This window comes from Rhea americana, unplaced genomic scaffold, assembly GCF_003343005.1.
Source record: "Rhea americana isolate MKP2758 unplaced genomic scaffold, rheAme1 scaffold_221, whole genome shotgun sequence".
Classification (NCBI taxonomy): Eukaryota; Metazoa; Chordata; class Aves; order Rheiformes; family Rheidae; genus Rhea; species Rhea americana.
Window position 1 is genome coordinate 824,677 of NW_028186333.1, and position 23,090 is coordinate 847,766.

General features: G+C 38.5%; 1 protein-coding gene across 5 annotated transcripts in view; it reads left to right on the top strand.

Annotated features, from left to right (window-relative positions):
* The first annotated feature begins 54 nt into the window (after positions 1 to 54).
* Positions 55 to 23,090, top strand: part of MTUS1 (microtubule associated scaffold protein 1) — a 124,525-nt gene continuing 101,489 nt past the window's right edge. For all 5 annotated transcript variants that reach the window (XM_085305503.1, XM_085305504.1, XM_085305508.1 and 2 more), the window contains exon 1: positions 55 to 135. The gene's annotated coding sequence lies outside the window, so the exon portion shown is untranslated. The remainder of the gene's footprint in view (positions 136 to 23,090) is intronic.

The following is a 23,090-nucleotide window of genomic DNA, read 5'->3' on the forward strand; positions in this document are numbered from 1 at the left end:
CTGCGGCCGCGCCGGCGCTGGCGAAGGGCCGCGGCGCTTCCGCGGGAGCGGAGGGGCCGGCTGCGGCGGCCGCCGCTCGGCTCGGGTTTCCTCTGACTGCGTAACGCAGGGGCAGGGGGGCGTCTAAGCGGCGGCGTAAGTACCTCCTTTTCTGTGTGTGTGTGCGTGTGTGTGTGTGCGTGTGTGCACACTTACTTCCCCCCCGCCCGCCCCAAGCGCGGGCCGTTACCGCGGCGCGGCCGCGCTCCCCACTCCGCGAAGTTTTGCGTCCGGGCTGCTGCGCGCAGAAACGGGTCGCTGCTGCCTCCCCTCAGAGGCTTCATGGAGACGGCTGTCACGATGAGCTCTGTTTTTCTTTCTTTTCTCTTTCTTTTCTTCTTCTTTAATCTTTTTTCGTGATTAACCCTGCACAAGTTTTCCCGAAGGACGCAGCCGCGCGGCGGCGTTGCGGAGCGCGCAGGTGCTGCCGCAGCCTCTGCGCGGTGAGCTGCGGCGAGGCGCGCCGCTGTAAAAGCCTCCTCCGCGGGCCTCTGGGGGGGTGTCCCTAAAAAGGAGAGAGAGGGAGAAGGGGGGAAAATAAATAAAAGAAATTCCTCATTGCTGGTGCAGGTTTTAACCAGGTGAGCACTAGTGTTGTATATGAAACGTTTGAACTCTGGTGCTGATTGCTGCCGTGCACCTGGGCTGATCGAGTCCCGCAGCAAAAGCTCGGACGCTGGCGACTTTAGAAGAATATCTTGAATGCTTACTCCTCCGTTTGCTTCTATTTATACGACACAAGGTTGGCMAGGGGAGGAGAGCTGGCGTTTGAAAAGGGCATTGAGCTTAAACTTGATACCATTGTTCCAAGGCCAAGGCAAGAGTGCGGATTCGTATTCCTTTTTTTATTTTTCTTTATTTTTTTTTTAATAAAAGTAAACTTCCAGTTCATGATCCCAGCAGAGATCAAGCATCCTGTCAGTATCAGGGCTGAGTCGGCTTTTGCTTCAGATGCAGCTGTGACAGTCTGCTGCTGGGACTCAGGCTGTGCTTTGGTTTTATTTGTTTATTTTACTCCTGTGGTGCAACAGACAGTACAGCTGGGTTAAACCCCACGGGAGGGAGTTACCTACGAGGTCAGGTCTCATGCTGTGGCAGGTAACTTTAACTGAGGCAGTGAAATGGTCATTTCCTACATGTTATAAGGCTGATCATAATGCTTAAGCTTGCTCTAATTTATGCTATGTAATTAGTACTGTGCTTGCTTTAAAAAAAAAAAAAACAGGTAATACTTGGACTGTGTTGATTAGGTTTTTATGATTAATAATTTTCTGCTATCTCCTTTTTCTAAATTAACTTAGTACATGATAATAACTCCTCTCCTAATGTGAGAAGAGGTGAGCTTTTTATATTATGAAAGTTGTTTTTGTGGGAGCAGAAGAGCTTCAACTTGCTTGGTATCACTCAGATTTTTTGAAGTGTATGACAGAGCCAGATGCAGTTCACGGCCTGGATTACTTAATAGGATGGGTATTAAAAACTGTTTATTCCTTGTGACATGCACTGTGTCCTCCTGTGGAACCACAGTGCTGAATTGTAGTGGCTGGCTGGCATGACTCTATACCAGGCCACTGGGCTAGCTTCGTTCTCTTAAGGCTAATTATTGTAGACTAGTAATAATAGTTTGCTTTTTAAGCTTTTTTTTTTTTTTAATGGAGCTTAATTGTGTGTCTGCTAACAAAGCTGTATTTAAAATTCATGTAGTTGCTCTGCAGAATCCAGACTTCTTGCTGAGGTCAGTCTGCCTCAGAACTGTGGCTAGAAAAATTATAATAATCAGGTAGTTCTGATGATATAACTTTGTTTAGCACATTTTTTCCACCCAGTGGAGTCGCAACTCCGTATATGAAGATTCTACAGTCTGAAAATATTTGAAAAAAATATTAAAGTTGTAGTAGATGTTATCTTAAAACTGGCTTCATGATGTCTTCTTGAGCAATTTAGATTACACAAACAGCAAGCCTTACTGTTGGATTCATAGCTTGGTTTCCCACTYTGCTGTATTTTACTTGAACACTTCTGAGGTATTCATTTCAGTTCTAAGACTAGATCTACAATAATGAATTGGAAAGACTTTGACAAAATCAAGACCTTAGTCAAGACAAAGTGAAGAGTAATGATACTCTAAATACCCTTGGGGATCCCACCTCTAGCTTTTGCATTTTGTGATTTTAAACTTTTGTCTGCAATCATGTATGAAAGTGTGTTTTTTTTTTTTCTTCTTTTTTTGAAGAACAAAGATTCTACCATAGAGACAAGTTATTACAAAAAGATGCCAATTACCATGAGGCTTGTTTTTAAATTGCAAGACAGCATTCTGCTGGGATCTAGCTTGTCAGATAGCTATTGATCTTGGCAGTCTAAAAAAAAATTAAGAGTTGTAATGGAAACTATGGAATGCAATTTAGCCATCTGGTAATGGAGGACTGGATGGTAGTAAGTACACATATAGAAATTTATAACATATTATGTTTTATACATAACACATTAGAATGTGCTACAACTGTATTATGATAGGAGATACTTTACAGTTTGTTTCGAGGTGCCTATGTGAGCAAAAGTGCCACGTGCCTCATGATAAGTTGGACCCAGAAGTCCCAATTTCTATTTAGGTTATTTTCCTTAATTCTAAATATATGATATATCTTGATTCACTGTTAAACTGGGAAAAACAAGAGCCTTGAAAGTTTACTGTATGCCATGGATTCAGAGGATTACCTGGCAAGTTTCTGGAATGATCAGGCTTAGTAAAGGAGTTTGGAGCTAAAGTTGTACAAGATTAATGCTCTTTATTCTGCTTTGCTTGGTTTCTTAAGAAAAATGAAACAAGAGTCGGTGCTGCTTCAGTGTCTATGAAGTCTAAATGATTGTTTGTTTTACAGTGTCTTTTGAACAACCATAAAAGTGAGAACAATAAGCTCTTTTTAAGAGAATACTTCCACTATAGAATTGTTTCCTGTTGCTGATTCATTTATGAAAATGTCTTTGGACTCATCTGTTCCTTTTATAAGAGCAAGGGAAGACTTCAGTTTTCCATTTTCCTGTTTTCTGTATTCATTGAGGTTATTCAGCAGAATAGATTAGCTATGCATAGTGGTACTTATTAATTGATTAAAAAACAGTGTTTTTTATCCCATAAGTTACATAACAATATTAATAGTGAATCTTTATTAGCTTTCTACGTGAGCTTCTCCCCTCTCACCTGCAGTACTAAAAAGCTATGCTAGGATTTAACTTCCCACTGAACTGCAGGATTTCTTCCGCTCCTAGTACCTATGTTAACTCCAGCTTTGCTTATTTCATTGATTTTTTTTTTTCCCTTTCCCCCCCCCCCTTTCCCTTCTTCCCTCCCTTTTTTTTTTCCTTTTCTCTTGTTTTCCCTTTTCCCTTTGCCCCTTTTTCTTTTTTCTTTTTTTTTTTTCCCTTTTCCCCCCCCCCCCTTTTTGGATTAGCTGTATTGATCTTTAATTATTCTGACACCTTGCAAGCCAAGTTTCTGCCTTTTTATATCTGTTTCAGCTAGTATTCTGTGAAGTTTCTGTGTCAGGAAGAACCCAAACTGTTGATGTATAGTTGTGATATGTTGATATGTTGTTTTTAATCACTCAGTTTTATTAATTCTCTGGTCTGTTATTTCACTTCAGTTTTGTTCTCCTGGTTTGTTTTAGTTTTTCCAGGTTACTGAAATCTAGATAAGAAGCTGCCAACATGCTTTGAATGAACTTTAAGTATTTGCATAGTTTTCACTTTTTTTTTTTTTTAATGAACTTAAGTATCATATTCTAAAACTAGTTTTAGGTTTTAGTTAATTTTCGCGAATAATATAAATGCAGATGCATGGTATCATGCAACAGTGTATGTCCAGGATAGTTTCATTCTCTTGCACAAGTCTTAAATATTCTAATATATTCAACATCTTGCCTTCTGGTACTTATATTATAACATGCACTAGGTTTTCATGAACAAGTTCCTACTGCAGACCATATTGGACATGCATCCAATTGCTGTCTTGTGTACTTAGAGTGACAGTGGCCACAAGCTCTGCAGCAAACTCACTGGGATGTGGTAAAACATTCTAAATGTCTGTAGTGTATAACTTTATTCCAGTGCTTGATATTCCTAATAATTTTAAATCCTTTGCTGTAGCTTTCTATGCTCTCTCTCTAGCAGGGGAAGAAAAAAAAATAATAAAAAAAAACAGATAAACGACAAAATYTTGCTTCAAAAGGTAGTTTCTTTGCTGTGCTTGAGCCAGTCGTGCCAACTAGTGAGGCACGGGTGAGATCCCAGCTCAGTAGGGCTATTGGAAGATGGGAATACTGTGAAAGAAGAATACTTATACTAGGAAACATAAGCTATTATTAGTAGCTATGTTAAGCAGCTCTGTTTTCCCTGATCTCTTGGTGATGTATGATGTCCACAGTGTGTGTTTTGGATTTGTTTATATTTGGTTGCACTAACGGATTGTGAGGCCTTGCAGGGAATGATCTTTGAAATGGCTCTTCTTTGACTTTTGTGAGGTCAACTTCAATAGTAAATTAACATGATTGGCCAAAAAAATGCTGTTAGTGATCACTTTTAATTGAATGTGATAGTACTCTTCAATGAGTGTGAGCGGGAGTATTAGACTTCTGTTTCAACTAAGGTCATTGCCTATTTGAGTTCTAGCTGTGTTTCCTAGAGAGAGGTACTGACTGGTTGTATCCTCAGCGTACACTGAGTTCAGCAATCCGTTTTATCCAAATAAATAATAATTGGATATATTTGTAATAATATATCCAATTTGTAAAATCTGAGGATTTTGCTGGAACATGATTCTAGAGGAGTTTGAGAACTCTTGCTACATGACACTGAAATAAAGGTTCCTATCAGTTGTTGCTTTCCAACATGTATGTCAATGTACAGTCTGATAAAATTGTGATAAAGAGTATGGGCAGATGAATAAGTTATCATGAAGCAATAATGGGGACTTTTCTGTCAATTTGTTCATTTGCATACCTGTTCTCACAATAAATGTGATGTACCTTCTTAATTTTACTTGACGGTTTATGCCTATGTTTCTAGTGAGCCAGGTGCTGCTACTCTTTGATAAATCTAGAGGTAAGATAGATGTAGAATTTCAGGATAAGGAAGCGAAACTCATTTGAAACTGCAGATGTAGATGGAGGATGTCCCTGACAATGATTTATGCATGGCATGCTTAGTCTGCAATAGTGATCAGTTCTTGGATGAAGTTTAAATGCTTGTTCTTAGTATCAGATTCAAATGTTGTAGCAGTAGTGAAATATATCCCATGCAGACTGTGGTTACTAGAGATATTTGAATTGCCAGCAATATGACTTTAAAAGAGAGGCCAAGGGGTGATAGCAGAAAACTTTCTCTGAGTGTGTGTGTGTGTGTGTGTGTGCGTTGCTTTAACTAATATTTTAATAGAATGATGACAAGTTGGCTGGGAGGGACTTTTGGAGATTGCCTAGTCCAACCTCTAAGCTGAGGTATGACTACTGCCACTACTAGATTGGCTTGCCTGTGGCTGGTGCCAGTGGTCCAGCTGAGTCTTGAAAACCTCCAAGGATTTGAAAACCTCCATGCTGTAGCCTGTTTTGGATACCCTTGCAGATCACTTTGTTCTTAGGAAAGAACTAGCTTGAGTTGGGATGGGTGAGCCATTTACAGCTCTGTAGGCAAGAGTTATTGTAGAACTCAACATTCATACCAATTTCAGTTTTTAGTAGTACATTTGTTCAGATGGAAGGCAAGAGACTCAAGCAAATTGATCTTAAAGCAGTTGGTGCCCCTTGCTTCTAAAATTATATTGAACTGATAAGTCATCCTGCCTGTGTACAGGGTCATAGCTATTCAGTGTGGCTGCAGGTTGCATACAGACTCTAGTTCTGTCTGCAAGTGCTATGCAATTTTCTGAATGCTAATTCTTGCATTATTCATACACTCACAGTGAGTTTAGTTACCTCCCATTTGACCTGCCTGTCCTTGTATCTGGCTGAAGCCAAGATGTATCAAATGTCCGTAGAATAGCTTGGGGAAGAGATCTTCCATTTTTTGGGGGGGGRAAATTGACAGGAAAGGTGGCTTTCACCGCCCCCCACCCCCCATTGAAGCACAAATAGCTTCATGAATAATTATTTTGCAGAAAAGTGGCATGTRCAATCTATAAATTTGGAGTTCTGTCTGTATTAGCTTTATCTCAAATTTCTGAAGTTTTGGTAACCCAGGTTAGCCTTTGATCAATAATGCTTCCAGTTTGTGGAGCAATAGCTATATACGCCACTGGTTGTTACTGAGTGTCCTGTTTTGGAGAACCATGAAGGATTGTTTGATTGGAATCTGTCAAACTGGACATAATTATTGTGGGTTTTATCTTGTTTGTTCGATTACTTCCAAAGTTTTAAATTCCATGCAGTTTAGCCTGTCACTTCTCTGTGGCTGCAGTATTCCATACTGGTAGTTTTAGGTGTCTACCTTACCTTTAAATGGCTTAATAAAATTACAATTTATGATAAACTCCTTAACTGTGAGCTTTGGAAGCACAGTGAAGCAGGGTATTGCTTTTGTGAGATGCTGATGTATAAACAAAAGCAATATGCTTATATGCATTTCTATATTAAGATTCTTTGTAATCAACATTTAAATCATCAGTCAGCATAAAACATTCTTAACGAATGTCAGAATGCTGTCCTGTTCTTGAATTTTTGTGATCTTCTTTCAAGAAGAATTGCAGGATATGTTGAAATTTGGCTTAAAAGACTTTGACAGTCGTTACTGCCACAGGCAGTGCTGTTAGGAGTGTCATGTCATATGCAGTTTGATATCACTTGGGGATTAAACACTTCTTTTGCAATAGTGTGACTTGTCACAGAGCATGGACTACTCTTAAATCTTCATTGCTAGGATTTATTTGAATGTTTGGTAAACTTCCTGGTGATTTGCACTGCTTTGGCTCCTGTTAACCCCAAATAGCAAAGTGTTCAAATAATCTGAAAAGTCCTGCTTTTAGGAAAATATGATTTATAGTAAGTGGTCTTTTGTCAATTAAATAAATCTGTAATCATCCCAGAAACTGGAATTAAATAGGCCATTAGTCTTCAGTCATGAAAAATGAATGAGTCTATTTTGATCTGTCACCCCACCTCTATCTGGAAATTGGTGGTGAAGCTGGTAATTAAAGACGATGAAGCTCAAAAAACCTGAAAACTGCTAGGCTGAAAGGCCCAGTTGTTTTGATAACTAATTTTTATAACAAAATGTACGTAATACTAGGATTTCTGTATTATGGAAGGTAAAACTAGAAATTTTTGTTATGGATTGTATCTTTGTTACTGGGATTATGGGTTAAGCACATTGCAAGATTTAAAAAGTGATCTTGACCAGTTAATTTCAGTGCTAATTTCTTATACTGTCCTTTTATAACAGCAGTAGTACATACATTCAGCATGGAGGTCTGAACTGGCTGTTTGGGAAAAAACTTCTGTAAAGATTGTACAAGTGCATTTGGCACGCTTGACAAAGACTCCCTGTTTTCTCTAATGACATGCATATTTCTCCTTGGTTCTGTGCAATTTGCTACAGGTGTTCCTGTCCTGCTTTTGTAGATTAACTAGTTGAAATCAGGCTACGCTTACTCCAACTTTGAATGCAGGCTTCATGATTCCCTGAGAGGCTTAGCAGCTTTCAGTCTTGCTAACGCACATGTTCAAAGCAGTGTTTTGTTATCGTTTAGGGAAGAAGGAAAAGGGATGCTTGTCTGACATTCTGCTCCTTTCCACCTTTTGGATAGCAGTCGTGAGAGTAAGTTACTACTTCTGACTTGTAACTGAAGCTCCTGATGCTTTGTTGGCCCTGCTTATGCATGAGAAGAGTTTCCTGCTGATGCTGTCCCTGCTGAGTCTATCTAGTCTGTTGCATAGTAGCGTAACCTTTACCTTTGATATTGCTTGTTAATGGMCATATGGTGCAGGCTACTTCTGGATGCACAGGCTTAGTGGTTCTTGGTACCTTAAGTAGGCTGTATTTGTTGTGGCATTTTCTCATCTGATTTAAGCACTGTGTATTGCTTTCCTCTTCCTAGTAGACTAGGATCTTAAAACCATTACTCTATGCTTGATTATTATCTAATCTGGGAAAGCCTATAATAATTTTCCACTGCTGCAATGCTATCTAAGTGCAACTTGTCTGCCAATTTCACCTCTGCAAATCAGCTTTTGGCAATCTTTAATGCTGACTTTGTATTTTTATTGGATTGTAGATATCTAGAAAATGTCTAAAGAAATTTAGTGTTTTTTTTCCTGTTGTCACACAGTACAATCTAGATGCATAACTGCTTCAGGTACTTACCACATATTTGTAGTTGGACAATATATATACTGCTTGCATTGTCACAGGTGTACTTCAGATATGTGTAAGTTTGCAATGTAGGAACTAGATGCTATTACAGATTTTCTCTAAAAAGAGTTATTTTGTACACTTGCTTTATTTCTGATCTAGTGATAGAAGCTGAACTTATGCTGCTTTTCTCTCTCAAGCTGTGTATGGAGCATGGACCATCTTTACTGTTCATAAAACCTTGTCCTCTTCAGGTCTCTATAACTATCGAGCAGTTGTCATCAACAACATGAAGGTGCTAGAAGAAAATCTGTTGATGTGGGTAACTATTTTGTAGAACGGCTTATCACAAAACATGTGGCTCAGTTTTATGAATTTGTAGCTGGCATTGTCTTTCTGAGAAGTACTTGAATGCAGTGAGTGTGTTCTTTGCTTATTTGTAAGTGAACAACTTTTTGTTGAGTTTGTATTTATAGGTGGATTGCTGGAATTCTTTCTTGTAAGCTTTTCTTAAATGCAAGGAATTCCTTTCAGGTCTGGTGGTCTAGGTATGTCCTTAATGTTCTCGCTTCACAGTATAAAAGTGTCTCAAAGCCACAGATCTCGTGTAATGCATGTGTTCAGGAATTGTTATAGATGAATATTGTGATACTGAGCTGTGTCTAGGTGTTGTCTTCTACTGTACTGTAATCAGCTGGTCTTGATGCTAGGAGATAAGAGCTGGTTGTGCAGTCAGTGTGGTTGATGGCCCTAGGCAGCTGGTTGCCTTTAGGCATTTGCACTGGCAGTATCTGACCAGGCGCATGGCAGAGGCCTGCCAAGCAGTTAGGGAGCTAGCTTGTCTTTGCRTGCTAGAATCTGTAGTTGCAGAACAGATGCTCTTGCTCTGTACAAACTCATGTAATGAGTAGTACAAACTCATGTAATAGCTTTGGATACTCATTTAGAGTCATGCAGAGTATTGATTTACCCAAGGTTTCTTCATCTTTTATAGCTCCTTCATGTTCTATCACCAAATGGTACAAACCTCGTGGACTTGATCGTTAACAAAGTGCAGGACCAAAAGCCTTTACAAATCTATTGAGAAAACAATGTATGCTGCAAGTAGTAAAAGTTTGCTTCTGACTTAAACACACAAATCAAGATATTTGAGTTGTTTCTGTTAGGTTAGGAGTCATCCTTGCCTTTCTTATTGTGAACTTGCTTTGTCTTGTGTGCCATGGATTTGATGTGATAGTGTCTTGCTGCTCAACAAGTCTATTCCAAAGTCAAATATTATAAAGTAAGTCTCTTGTCATAAGTTTCTCATGGGCCTAACAATGGTTGTTTTATGCATAAGTAGCATTTGGTTATGCCTTTCTACTCTAATACTGTTGTATCTCAACAGTTAAGATGTTGCAAAGTCTAGTTCGAAATTTCAGCTGGCTTGAACTAGTGGTTCATTTAGTAGCTCAACTGCAAAGTGAGAGTTGAATAGCAGTTGTCTTCAGCTTCCTAGAGATAAGGAATCACCTAGGATCATTGGACCTTCCAAAGTCTTGCTACAAGCTGCCCCTACTGAAAGTGGTACTGTAGCTTTAGTGATTGCTTTAGCAAGAAGGGTATTGCATGTGCATTTTCTTGTTATTGGAATGGTAGTTTTCCTGCTTCTCTTGTAGCCTGTCAGCTGGATGTTTCCGGTACTTGGCAGTGATGCCTGCAGTCTCAGTTGGCTTCCTACTGTCTTGGTCCCTGGATTCTTTTCAGCCTGTGGCTTTTCCCACCTGTCCTGGCCTAGTGGCTATCAGTACTTTAATTCTTTTCTTCTGTATCCAGTTATCTTTTCACTGTGACCAGTGTCTCTTGTAAGCTGAAATATCATGTACTACAGGTCACTGCACTATTTTATTGATGTGTAGTCCTTACTGTATAGTAATACTATGTATACGTAGTCACAAGCATGCATTTGTAAAAATGCACTTTCTGTATTACTGTGGAGTTTAAAGAGAAGTAACCTTAACATACTCTAGACCTGTTAGGGAAGAGTGAGGTTAAAGAACTGCAGGAGTTAGAGTGGCCTGTCTAGCTTGACACTTGTTCTGTATGGCCTGCCATGTTTGCAGGCCTCCATCACTTACTTAGGGTATGCCCCATATACAAGTAAGTTATTTTCTAAATATAGCAAGCCTGTAGGGTGTGTGTGTATGTATAATATATATATTTTTTATATATATATATATAAATATAAATATTTTTTTCCAATGGCTTATTTTCAGTGCTAAGTACAGGGGAAGCTTTGTCTTCTATGAGGTTGCACAGTCACAGGCCTTCTGTATTTTCATTTGTTTAGCTTTCTTACTGAGGACAATATGTAAGCTGTGGTGGACTTCGGGATCAGTCTTTTTAATCTGGTATCTATGCTGGATGCATATCATTGATAAAAGGCGTCTGGTTCTGTAGAGGTCATTCCGTAGTATTCATGTAAGTTATATTTAGAGCTGGTTTGTAACAGATTCATGTCAGAGTAAAGGTACTATTACATACTACTTGTTTATTTATAAACAGCACATTAAATGCCAACTTCCTGTAGAAGGGCAGCATAGAACTTTGTTCTTGAAAAAGCTGGGGGCGGGGGGAGACACTGAATGTCCTTGATAGCCAACCAGCAGCTTCGTACAAAACTAGTTTTATGCTTTTCAAACTTAAATGTGGCCAGATACTGTAGAACAGTAGGTTTCTCAAGCTGCTGAACTAATCATGGTCTCCAGACAGCAGAAGACAGTTTACAAACCATTTAAAAAGTCACCTTCTGGCTTCTTCCCTCCTCCTCTCTGCACCTGCCCCYGCTCCAAGTAAGTGGTTATATACCTGTAAGTAAGCACTTAAAATAAAACCTTTTTTTGAATGAGCCATTGCAACACTGCACAAAAATGCAGATTATTGAATGTCTTTGATGTAATGGCCTTTTGGTGCACTGTGGTGTATGGCAATTGCTTGTTCTATTTTTGTTTTTTGATTTTTTTTTTTTTTGTTTTGTTTTAGAGAATCACCATTTTGGACAAATTTTAAATGATAAGTTCAAACTTTTTTTTTACCTTAAAATACCACTGGATGATTGAGTAATTGTGCAACCTATTAAGAAGGGAAAGTAGCAGTGCTCTGCTTGTTCATTCCAGTTTTAGCTGTCTGGTATTTGTTTCTTAAATGTAGATATGAGATCAGTGTTCCCATACCCCTCTAAACTCTTACGTACGCTATTTTTTCATTATCATAGGAAAATATGTAATGTTTGCTTTATTTTGACTTCTAGGTATTCATGGAAAATACTGGTTGTTACTCTTTGGTATCTGTTTTTTGATGTAGGACAATGAAAAGAAAACATTTCTGTGAAATGCCTCAAAACCTTTTGCTTTAATGATGTGAAGCATAACCATTTAAAACCCCATAGATTACTGAAGTGCCAGAAAAAGAAAATGCCACAACATGCTTATGTCCATGCTTCCAAAGAAAAGAACTCTGACATTGAAGCTGCTATGAATAATGCAGCGATATTTTCCAGGCTCTTCAATTCTTCAAGAAATCATTTTCAGAAAATGGCCTTTGTATTCAAGATACTGACCAGGAAACAACTTTAATCTCCCTGGAGTAATGGCTGCTTTTCTGCAAACTAGTAACTTTGAGGTTAATGTTTAAATATTTAAACAGATTTGGCATATTGCCACTTAAGTAGAACAGCATGTGCTTAACGCTGAGAATCAAACAGTTCCCTGTGTAGCCAAAAAAAAAAAAATTGTTCAATAGTGCAATGACCTGGTAACTTCAAAGACTGGAATTTAAGGCTAATCCTGGACTAGGGCATCCTAAAGGAAGACTATTAATTGGTGGTGAGTGGTGGTGGTGTGTGTGTGTGTGAGGGGGTCTGTTTTGTTTTGGATTTTTTTAGATGAAGGGATATGGAATTTTTACATGTAGTGTCAGAAATTTTAGATGGAATAGGAGCAATCATATGTAAGCCTAAATCTAGTTTAGACTAGCCAGTGCAGACTCTAGTAAAAACAAATTTAAAAGATACAGATCTATATGTAGTAATTTTAAACATGTTAAAAACTGGGTAACTTGCTAAATTTCAGAAAACTTATTTTTGGTTCCTTTTGTTTGGAGTGGGATGCCATAGCTAAGCAACAGTCTGAGTGTAAAGGTCAAACTTACTTTTGGGAATCTGGGTGCTTAAAACTTGAAATGGAAAATAAAGAAGAAAGCCAAAGMGACTGGACTGAAATTGTTCAGGTTTCTGATGTTCTTTACCTGAATGCAGAGAGGACTGTGGTGCCTACCCCTGGAAGAGAGGTGGAGCTTTGACCCTGGGACTATATCTCTAATCCAGTCTTACTCTGACCTCATGTTGACCAAGAACACTGCTAAACTCAGGGGAGTTTTTCATGGCTGCTGCACCAGATGATGCAAGCCCAGGTTTTCTGCCAAGTATGCCAATTATCTGCTGTTAGTGGTCTAGTCGCATTCGTGCTACGTTGGTGTTAGGCTAGATGTTCTCTGTACGTCAGGGGATGATGCAGTGTGCAAGGAGAGCTGAGATAAGACTTGCTGAGCAGAGAGACAGTTGCTTTCATCATCTTTATACTTTGCAGTTTTCATGTTCAAGTTAAGCAAGTATGTGAATTTTTCAGTATACATAGAAGATGTAAAACCTGGCACTTGGAGATACTTTCACTTTTCGCTTTTCTAAATTCTGTGACTCCAGGCCTCTAAAATAAATATTATATAAGCTTGCAGTCACTTCCCAGATAACGGGTAGTTTGTTTAACTCTGATTCAATTGTATGTTGTTTGTATTTCAAGTGCAGAAGTGAAATACATTCTAGGCTACTGTTAGAGTTAATTACTTGAGCTTATSTTTGCTTATCCTAAAGAAAGGAAAGGTACTGCAAATGGTCAGTACAGAATTAACACACAGCATATTACAATGTGACTTACGTGACCTAAAAAGGTGGTGCCTAAGTAAATGGATATGAAGTACCCACAGTGCCAAAAAGCATACTCATGTGGGCAGCATGACTGCTATAACTCTGAAAGTAATATGAACTACTTTTTCTTCTCTAATTGTTTAATATCCATGTCAGTAGTTGGGGAAAATTGTTATCCTTGAATTTATTTGGGGATTTCACTTGTAGTGAAACAACATTTTGCTTAAATAGCTGCTTTACTTCCTATCCCATCTCCTGAGACATGTAACTTACCAGCAGTATTTTAACTGTTCTTTGCATAAAAGATCTGAGGTTGTCATTGAGAGAGAAGTCAGTAAAAGTTTTTAAAAGCTTAAATTTAAAATTACTTGAAGTAGAGCTTTTGTATGCTTTGTAGATACTCTTGTGATAATTTTCTGTTTAGTTACAAAGACTTTTAAAATAGTGCATRAGAGCTGAGATTCAGCTTTATCGTATGAAATGTTTAAGTGCACTGCGATATCAATCCATTGATACTATTTTCTTTAGAAAACTTTTTCCTAGTAGAAAGCCAATGCCATTGGCACAAGTTGTTTGAATGGATCTAGTAATCTTTTTCTTCTAATGACTGTTATGAAAAAAATCAGTGCCATATGAAGCTTCTGAATGTAGACTGTGAATAATCAACCTAACAAGGTATTCATATATATTATTTGCTAGACTCTTCAGTAGTACTGTATTGTAAAGAAATGCTTTGAATCTAAACGTTCAAAATGAATCATAAAAATACAGCAACTAGAGAACTATTTCTAGGCAATGAGGGTGAAGCTGTCGCTTTCAAAGGGTAGCCAGGTGGTAATGACAGGAATCTTAAATCTCGGTTGTTGGGGGGGGACAGACGTGCTTTTGATTAACCAAGCTCTCTTCAGGTCATGTGCTGATGGTTCAGAGGAAAAGGCAAGATCAGGTTACAGAAAGAAATAGGAGTTTACTATAGAGTACTTCAGATGGCTAATAAAACTATATTCTGTGTTTTGGCCTAGAACCAAGACACTAAATAGCTCAGCTAGRAAAGCTTTTAATAGAAACTTTATTATACCTTCCTTTTAAGATGAATCTTTTTTTTTTTCCTAATCCTTGTGTGTTAAATTGGGTGAAGAATACTGTGTTCAGACTGTTGATTCAACTGTCAAAAACTTGTAGAAATCTCTGTTCAGTGTTGCCATGTACCTTGCTGCAGTAGTGTTATCTGATGGCCTTCCTCAGTCAAGGAAAAAGATGGTAGTATTCAAAGCACTAGGCAAATACTTGATAAGAAATCTGTCAGAGGAAAGCACGTAACTTGACAGAATATGTATGGATGGGTAAAACGAGAAATGTGGATCTGTATTCTCCTGAAGAGGAGAGAGGAGGAAGGGAGGGAAGGTAGTGTTTAGCGATTGCATAGTGGTGACTGGGCTATGCTTAAGTAGAGTGAAAGCACATTAATCATGGTGAGGGAGATTCTTTTACAGGAAGTGGGGGAGTAATAAAGGAGAAATGTATCCACAGCTCAGTACTGAATCAAGTGCACACCTTGAAGAACAGCAGTATCTAAATGCTCTTGTTATTCGAAGAAATCCTTAATGTCATGACCAAGCAGTAACAACTTCTTTGAATGGAGACCCAGGGAAGTCAGGTATTGAGGAGGTGATGGCAGCCTAAGTACAGTAAGGGAGGGATATCCTTGATGTGCAGGCATCACCTGATAGTACATGGTTGTGAGAGGGCTACAGTTAACGTATTCTGCTCTGTCTTTTTTTCCCCCCAAATTGGGCATCCTCCTTGTCAGATGGATGTATTCTTAGTTCCTTTTAAACTTTAGTTACTTCTCTGCTTTGAGAAATCAATGAATGAAACTTCCTGTTTGTTTGTTTCTTGAACAGTTTTTCCTGATGGTAATACATTGAACTGTGAACGTGTACCTGAAGGAATGAGATACAGTCTCAATAACAAGCTATGTATTGGTCAAGGTTTCAGCTTTTCCCATATTGCTTCCTTCCACTGCTGATTTAATGGAGTTGCAATGTGTTGTCTGTTAAACTGAATTCGAAGCGTATTGCCATACAGGTAACTTGTGTGCAGCTTCTTCAAGCGCAGAAAGAGATGAACTTGTCTAATTAATTAATGAAATTTGATGCATAGAGGCACTTCAATACTGCAGAGCTCACTGGTAGAAAATCATGTTGTCTAGAGACATGAGCTAGCATAGAGTGGATGTTCGCTGAGAAAGCATTTGTCTAGCATTTGTAAAAGGCTGTTTCAGTAGTGTAAGAATTTTCATGTATTGCTCTATAGGAGAAGGTGAGTACTTAGTTTTCTTCCTGTCTTCTAAGGAAGATTCTTCGTCAGTGCTCATTTATAATGGAAGATAATTACATCAACTCTGATAATACTTATATCTCACCAAGATAATACACCTTATGCATATTATACCTTAGATTTGTAACTTTTTTTTATAAAAAAGGAAGCTACCTATGACAACTTCTGCTTATTGTATTTCTGTTGCTTTAAGTTCAATTCTCAACAAACTCAAATTCCATCTATATATGGATAGAATATCAATAGCTAAGTGGAATTTGAGTTTGAGAATTGCACTTAACTGTTGATGTTGTTAGTTTTCCATCCAGCATATTTAAGTTAATATTTAAGTTACCTTGTTACTTGAGCTGTTAAATGTCTTTTTAAGGTGATTAGATAGGTTCTGATCATCATGCCATAGAATATTTTTAGAAGTATTACAGCATTTTAGTTTACTTTCCCTAATGCTGTGGACTTCTGAGAGACTTCAACTTAGTTCCGTTTCTTATAAATCGAAAAAGTCATTGAATTGAATAAATGAAATAGTCTAAAAGCTGCTTCTCTTTCAGAAAGAGGAATTCTGAAATGTTCAACTCTAAGCCTGTGTGCCCAAAGACAATAGTATGCCTGTGTTTAAAACATTAGCAGTGAGCATGTGGTGCTTGAATGTCTTAATTTGAATGTTGAATATGTTACAGTGGAGGTTTTTTTAATATAGCTGTCACAATTTCAAATTTAAATCAACTTTGTTAAAATGTATTTGTTTATATTTATCTCAGTTCTTATATACCTTGAGGAAAGAAATACTTTGAGTTTCTGAAAGTAACTGTAACACTGTTTTACATAGCTTGTATATCCTATTTTCTTTTTAGTTCTCCTGCAATGCTGAATTAATTGGAAATGCTACAGTAAATAGGTGTAATAGCATATTGTGATGTTCTAAGGTAAATCTATGATGTGGTTAAACCCAGCAGAGGAAACTCTCCAGCTCAGCTTTCTGGAAGCATAATGTTCTTCCTTGCCTGTAGCAGACAGGAGTAAGAAACTGTGGTTTATGTTGCTTAAAAAAGATGAAGGAGAGCTGTTAGTTCTGTTAGGGCGAAAATGAACAATTACTTGACGTGTTGCAATGTGTTGGGTTTTTTCCTCACTCTCCAGGCAACTGTTTTTTCCTTGGGCTATCTGTAGGTAAGCTAAAGCTAAGCTGATGCATGCTATTCTGCAGACTTTTTAACATAAAATTGTCTTTTAGAGTAGCTGTTTGTCATAACTTATGAAGCATAATGAAAGGGAAAAAACACCTGCATATGTTTTTTTTGTTTTTGTTTTTTTTTTGTTTTGTTTTTTCTCCCTCCTGTGTCTGTGTGTGTGTGTGTTTGAGACCTGGAGCACAGATGCCATGTTCCCCCCAACACTGATGCCTGCTCCCAGTATGCTCTGAACAGCTAACTCCGTTTCCAGCTCTGTGCAGAGAGCATGGGTGGTAGCCTGCAAAAACTCTTGGGCACAGCTGTTACTGTGGAGTAGGCTTGTATCCTCTTCGATGTCTGAAGCATGGCAGTCTGCAGCTTTATGAAAATACTGGCTTGAGTTTTTAAGGCTTAAAGACTGTCAGGTTTAAACTTTTCTCAGAATAACACACTTAATTTTACACTTCTGAAAGTCAAAAAATTCCCTTCAGAATTATAAAGTTTACACTTCCCCTCCTCCTCCTGCAGCCGCCCATCACGGGATTTCCTAGTTTCCTTGTCTTCTGGGTGATCAGGGTCCCTGGAAGTCACTAAGTAACAGAATGGAAAGTTTAACAAGTCCAGCCTCCTTTTGTGCCAGACCTGCGTGGGCAAACCGGTTCCGCACTCGGAACAGAACCCTTATCCCTTACTGTAAATAAGGTATGAAGTGTTACAGAAAATGCCTCTTTGCCTCTTTGTATCATCTCTCAAATCTGTGAAATGCCCGACAGATTTGCCACTACAATGTATAGCTAGCGTGCAGTGAGCTTTCGATGCACTGTTGGCAGACTGTCTAAGGAAAATTCTTTAGTCTGGAAAAAAGTCACGAAGCTGAGCCTGTTATTGCTGCATGGCTGAATTGATCTTTGAAAGCTGAAATCTAGTCAGAGAACTCTTAGCCTGGCTTTTAGGGTTTTTTCCTTCATCTTACTCACGGCCTGTGTTCGGTGTATGCCACTGAGAGAGCTTTTGATGACTAATTCTAGCTCAGTCTCAGTTCATCTCTTAAAAGCCTCTGTTTTGATGATTATGGTTAAGTAGTTTGTGGTGTTTCTTTCCCCCATGTTTCTTTCAGTATGAGGCTACTGTATTCCAAAAGACTTTCCAAATGCTTTATTTGGAATTTCATTATTCCATAAATGCAGAATCATATTTTTTGTGACTCTTGCTGTTTTTTTTTTCCTTGCTGCTTAGTGGATAATAAGATTACTCGTAGTTTCTGAAGTTACATGCCTAAACATGGCCCCAAGTAAACCTTTCAGTTAAGACAATTATATAGAGGCTGATGATTTTGTGAGGGAGATTTGGTAACTCATATAGAACGATAACCATACGCTGTCATTGATTTAATGTTCCCTGGTATTTTAAATTTAACAGCTAAAACAGAAGTATTAGTGGCTTCCACAACTAATGCTAAAAACATGTCATGCTGAGAGAGAAATGCCAAAGAGCCCCTGCAAGTAGTTTCCATATGTTGCTGACACATTATTTCCTGGAAGCCTGGTTGACACGTTGGCAGAACTAGTATAGTATGCCATTTTCTATTAAAGTTTAGGAAGAACCATCAAGTTGCAGTTCTTAAAATGGGGAATCTGGGATTATAACAGGGCTGTGTTTAGTGACATTTTTTTGTGTGTGTGTTCTTGGTAATCTGGTGCATGATCATTCAAGCAGCTATTGAGGACTTAGAATACAAAGGTCTCCCAGAAAGGAAGCTAGTTGATCAGTACTGAGATACATTTTAATAGTGCAAAGATACAGTGTTGAGATGAAGATAATCATGGAATGGATTGCAGTGTGCACTAACCACTGTACGAACATCTAAATGGCAGACATTAGCCTGTGAGCTTTGCTGTAAAGGAGTGTTGTAACAGGATCCATTTGTATGTTTTTTTTTTTTTTTTTTTTCCCTCTCTTCTCTCTTTCTTCTCCCTCCTCCTCCCCCAGCCCCGTGTTAATTTGCAGGCATTTGTGGCATTTCTAGTTTAGGTTTAGGGAACATAAACTTATAGATGGAAAATCCACTTTGATAAAAATCAAGAGATGCCAGGATAAATGAGGAGAAGTTAGGGGAGAGACTGTCATTTTGGGGGGTGTTAGAGATTGGGCAGAGGTAACAAGGGGGGAATCTGAAATAACAGAAAAATTGAAATTAAATACTCTGTAACTTAATAGAGCTGAACTGTAGTCAAAACTAACCTGCAAAGAAGCCTTCAGTGCACCTACAGGTGCAGGCTGAATTGATAACTATTTCAAAAAACCCTCTAGTTTGGTACCATTCTCTGCTGGTGATTCAGGGGACTTGGGTTAAACGAATGGGTAGCCATGGCTTCAGCTTAGCTTTTAGCTCTGCTGTGGTTTTGGCCATTCTTCCTAAAACAAAGATGCAGCAGGGAAAGGCTGAATGTGGYAGTTACGGATCAGCATATGGGACTTAGTTAACTAAGAATGGTAATTGTTTCTAATGAAATCCTGGAAGTAGCTTTTGAAGGATTGTGGTGCARAAGTAACTTCTTAGATTTTATTTCCAATAAAAACAAATTGCCAGGTAAACTATGAAGAGTACTGTAAGTTTATCTTTAGTGACCTTCATTTCCAACTCTGAAATGCAAGAGGAGGCACGCATGAATTATTTTTAATTTCGTGCTCCCCCCCATCTCTAGCTTAATGAGACTGAACGATGAAAAGTGAGTGTGAGGAAGTGTAATAGTGTTTAAGATGCTGAAAGAGTTGCAGTGGAAACTATGATCAGTGCCAGAGGTCCAGCACAGCCCGCCAGGGTTAACCCTGTGGCTTAACATCTCCAACCAGAAGATTGGGAAAAATGTGTCAAGTTGAATCTACGTAAGCATTTATACAAACAGGAACGGTAAAAGATTCTGATTCATATCCATTAGTATGTGAACAGAGATGTATTCCTTCAAAGTGAAGAGAGGAAACCATTGTCACAGCTGACTTAGGTGCTACTTTTTATTACTTCTTGAAACTGGTCCTTTGCTAAGYGAACAGAATGAGGAAGCACAGGTTGTGAGGACAGTGATTATTTGACTTCCTTTCCTTTCTGATGATCAAAGGGAGCATGGGATCTAAAATGATCCCACACTACTGACTGTTGTCCAGGAATGGCTTTAGTTCACTTAAATACAGTTGTGTGATCCTTGCATAGCATGTCCCTTTCCAAGACCTCCTTCCTTTGATCAGGCTGCCTGTGTCAACTTATTCAGGTACTTGGGGGAAAAAAAAAAAGTGCCTCCTTATCTCCTGCAACCTTGACTTTCTGGCTCGCATCTAAAAGCTTGGCTTATGCTTTACCAGGGTTTGGTCGGTCAAAGCAGGTGACTTGGATTTGTATCAGTACAGCTGTTAAGTTTTATTCTGTGTAGGAATTGCTGCTGCTGYGCAAGCACTTAAAAGTCTGCAAGCTCCTCCTTTCAGAAGAAGGAGCTGATGACTGGTATTTCTTTGTATATATTCCTTCTAAATAACTGTGACAGCACTGACATCTTGTTTCTTTCTGAACATGGTAGGTATTAAGCAGAAAGTAGTCTTATGACTCTTGCCTCTTAACGCTGTTTTTTCCTCCTTTTTCTTCCTCCTTTCTAGTAAGTATTTTGAAAGTGATCTCCATAGTTTGCCCTGGGCAATGGCTGTTATTTGTGTATCCTTTCTCAGAAAGGATCTTAAATTTTTCTTTCTGTGTTTTTCTTTCTGTCTTTCTGTGACTAAAACTTCAGTAAGACTTTAGCCACTGCTTAGCACACAGCAAAAGAAACTGCTCAGTGAACTAGTCTGTAGCTGAGTGTAACTTATCCAGTGGGGAAAGAATTAAAATGGGACAGTATAAACTAGCAGGACTGACTGGGTAGGATTTGAAAATGGTAATTCCCCTCTTGCCCCCGGCATTGTGTTTCCAAGCATCTGTGGCTTTCTAAGGGAGTGAGTTGGTGAAATTGCTGTGGTTCCTGTGGGAAAGGCTGGTGTAATAGCCTGCAGTAAAGAGTCTGTTGGTGATTTTTCCCTTATTTTGATGATTCAGTCATTGYAGCTTGGTTGCTATTTGGAATGAGCAGCTTTGATTCCTTCAGTTGCATCTCTTCAGCTGTTACAAGCTGCTGAGGTGGTTCCTTGTGTGCTGGGGGAGCTGACAGCTTCCCTGGAGCTCAGCTGGCTCTGGGCATCTGGGCACAGAGGTGGGATGGCATGACAGTTCTGTCAGACCCTTGTGGCTCATGCAACATGAGATGTGTGAAACTYGGCAGCTTTAATTTGAGAGAGAACTAGTGATGAGACTCCTCTGGAAGAATGTTCTCTAAGCTAGTGTTTGATTTCCCTTCTCATACTGAATAATTTGAAGGTATTGAATTTCTGGGTATGTTCAAGATGAGTCTGTTCAGGCTGTGCTGCAGTCCACGCAAATGTGCTCTGTGACGATGCTGATTTGGAGATTTGAATTAGTCGCCTAACTGTTGATTTGTGTGCACATTGTGTGGTGGATACTTCATCTGAAAGAGATCTTAGTAAATATGTTTGGTGTAATTCAAAGGACTCTTATCTCTGATATTTTTTTTTCTATGGAGGACATAAATGTGTTACCCTTTATATCAAAGAAAAATGCACATGATGTATTTGATCTGATGCATCTGATTCAGCAAGTGATCCTAACAGTGAACTCCAGTATGTGTTTTTTTGTTTTTTTTTTTTTAATACTAAATCTGTGGCTATGATTAGACTTACTGCTTTCTCAGGTAACTTGTTAAATATCTTTTCCATTACATGGTCTTGCAAAGAAACATACAAGTAGCTAAAATAAAAATAAACCTGAATGCTGAGGTTTGTTCAGTTTTTCTTTCATACGTAGATGGCAATACTGAGCAGACTTGTCCAAATTAACATGCTAGGACAATGTTATATCTTATGTCCAGCCCATTTTTTGCAAAATAACTGAATCGTACTTTAGTGTGATAGGATGGAAATGTAAAAGTTGGCTGTTAAGCTAGTGCACCAAAATGAAGGTTGAACAGGTTGAACAGGAGAAGGTAGGCATAGTTGCAATGGTTCCTGTCTTAGTAAAGATTTTTCAGTTTAAGTTAAAATATGATCTCCAWTTTGAGAATAAAATGAACAGTCATTTATCAGCAAGTGTAAGGCTCTTTCAGTGGCATCTCTGGGAAAGTCTCAATATTAAAAGTATTCCAGGATAGGATCCTGGGTGCTTCTTGTCTACTTAGAGCCTATGCTTGACCTAGGTTTGGTTTGTATTATCACCTGGCATGTGAAAATACAAAGTCTGTAGTTTGTGGAATTATTGGTTTGTATACTGAAGCTCGTGTTTAAGGAATAAAAATATTTCAAAACATTTTTGTTTTGTGGCTACCAGCTTGTAATTTAAAGTTTGAATGGGAATAATCAGAAAAAACCCAAATCCTCAAACCTGATATGCAAACCTAGAATTCAGACATTGTGTATGTGAGTACAGACCCCAGTGGGGAGAGCTACAAACCAGATTCTGTGCAACTGTTAAGAGAAGTGAGTGATAAACTGGTAAGACTTAAAGTCTTTAGGAATTGGGAGCTTAAACAGGCAGTCCTTCATGTTTCTGACTTGGAAAGGTGTGAATTTTGTGAAACTTAAACTATACTTAAAGCCTCCTGAYCTACTACTACTACTACTTTTCAGTTGTTATTCTTTGTCGTACAATGATTCCTGCAGAAAATGGTTACAGGACTTGAACTTAATTGTACAGATCTTTTTACCRTTAATTTTACAAATCTTCAAAACAGCTTTTAATGATGTGGAGACTTGATTGTTGGATGCATTGAATTACATTTATTAGACCTATATATGCTCAGTGATGCTTTCACTGTACTCAGAAGCTGTGTATGGTGCGTGGTTAGTTGAGAATTCGGATTTTTCTCCTTTCCATTTTAATAAAAATGAGAGACTACCTCCAGTTTTACCAGTTTAAAGACCCTTATCTATACTCAATTATTAAGTTCCATAGCCACTGGTCAATGATGTGGAAGATGAACAGAATTAATTTGAACACTTGATACTTGTAGGCAAGTTGAATCTGGGTCTTTTACATACAGGTTGTCTTAATCATGTGTCTGTAAGCCCCTCTTAATTATGGCATATTTAGTTTTGCCTGGGAACTTATTTGTAGATGCAAGAAATCCAGCCCAAGGAAACTGTTGCACCCA